Consider the following 2,077-nt stretch of genomic DNA (forward strand, 5'->3'; position numbering starts at 1 on the left):
AGCATTTCTTATATTTAAGACGCCGAATACTAGATTACCAACGAAGGTACAATATTCCCGATATCTTCTTTCCTACTACTGAACCAGTTGAAAAACCAACCATTGCTGTAGTAGGACCCCAGAATCGTCCTCTTAAGTTCTACGCTCCCCCGTCCCAACAAAAACCTCATAACAACATTGTTTCCCCTGCTATCGATCAAAATGATTCTGAGTTGAAACCCTCATTGTTATCAGCTGTCCAACAACATAAATTTTCTAGAAATCCTACGGACGACCCTAATGAACATTTGACCTAGTTTGTGCAGTACGCATACACTATGAAGGCGAATGGTGTATCTCAAGATGCGATAAGACTACGCCTTTTTCCTTTCTCTCTAAGAGATAGAGCTTGGGCTTGGTTTCAATCCTTTCCATCCAACTCAGTCACTACATGGGAAGAACTGAAGAACGTTTTCTTAGCCCGATATTTTCCGCCGAGCAAAATTGCTATGCTGAGAGCTCAAATCAACGGATTTCGACAAAAAGATGCAAAATCTCTCTACGACGCATGGGAGAGATACAAAGACATGATGAGGATGTGTCCACATCACGGTCTCGAAGACTGGGTGATCATTCACACATTTTACAATGGGCTCCTATATAACACAAGACTGACAGTAGACGCTGCCGCAGGCGGTGCACTTATGGATAAGCCATACAACAAAGCCTATCAACTCATTGAAAACATGGCCCAAAACCATTGCCAATGGGGAGGTGAAAGAACCCCAGTAGAAAAGTCCCAAACAAAAGGTGGAATGTACGAAATCAGTAGCCTTGACCATGTCCATGCAAAGGTAGATGCCCTTGTTCAAAAGTTAGACAACTTGACCATACAACCCGCAACCACCGTGGCTGCCGTAACTCCGAACTGCGAGTTATGTGGATTTAAAATAAAATTAAAAAATAGAATAATAATAATAATAATAATAATAATAATAATAATAATAATAATAATAATAAGAAAAAAACAAGTAAAAAATGGGATTGTACATTTAATAGATATAGTGAAAATAATTAAGAAATACAAAAAAAATTTAGCTAAAATAAATAAACATATTTGGAAAGGTTACTTATACATAAAAAGAGTATACATGAATAAAAGAAATGTCATACTCTTTCAAATACGTTTTTTTATTTTATTTTTAAAATATAAAAATTATTAAAATTATATTAATGTCATTAATGAAAATTATAAATTTCATATGTTTTGTTTTCAAGTTTTATAATACTAAAAACTGAAAAGTAAGAAGCAAAACACAACTAAACTGTTTCACTTTTTCGCTTTTAAAAACTAAAAAATAGAAAAGGTTTTTAAAAACACTTTTGCAAAACGTTATATTCAAACAAGTTTTTAAATTTTAAATTTTTAAAAACTAAAAAAGAGTTTTTAAGATGCATTTCAAACGGGCCCTTAATTTCTCTGAAAGGTCTCAACCTTTCAAACAATGAAATCACAAGCAATATTCCTCAATCTTTGAGTAATTTGAGAAATTTAGAGTGGTTGGATCTCTCAAAGAACCAATTGATAGGTCAAACTCCTACAACTTTGACAAGTTTGACTTTTCTCTCCCTCTTAAACCTTTCATAAAACCACCTAGAAGGAACCATACCTACAGGTAAACAATTTTATACATTTGGAAATGGTTCATATGAAGGAAATACAATTTTGTGTGGAATCCCATTATCTAAATCATGTAAAAATAATGAAGATCAGCCACAACATTCACCATCAAAAGATGAACAAGAGGAATCAGGATTTGGATGGAAAGCAGTAGCAACAAAATATGTCTTTGGGGAAATATTTGGGTTGCTATTGGGATACAATGTATTTTTCTTCGAGAAACCTCAATGGCTTAACATAAGATTGAAGAGAAGATGCAACAGAGAAAATCGCAGAAGAATGAATTAATTTGATGTCAATGTTTTCAAATACAAAGATATGAATTGTTTGAAGTTTGAACTTTTATGTTTCAGTAATGTAGCCTTATTTATCTTTATGATTGTGTGAGTGCATCAACTTTCTAAATGTCCTTAACTT

The 2,077-nt window shown here is 33.3% G+C and overlaps 1 non-coding gene across 1 annotated transcript; it reads right to left on the reverse strand.

Annotated features, from left to right (window-relative positions):
• Positions 1-488: 488 nt before the first annotated feature.
• Positions 489-595, reverse strand: LOC127124433 (small nucleolar RNA R71). Its single transcript, XR_007803923.1, has one exon. It is a non-coding gene; the product is annotated as a small nucleolar RNA R71 (small nucleolar RNA).
• Between the last annotated feature and the right edge of the window lie 1,482 nt (positions 596-2,077).

The sequence above is a fragment of the Lathyrus oleraceus genome, chromosome 2 (genome assembly GCF_024323335.1).
Source record: "Lathyrus oleraceus cultivar Zhongwan6 chromosome 2, CAAS_Psat_ZW6_1.0, whole genome shotgun sequence".
Lineage (NCBI taxonomy): Eukaryota > Viridiplantae > Streptophyta > Magnoliopsida > Fabales > Fabaceae > Lathyrus > Lathyrus oleraceus.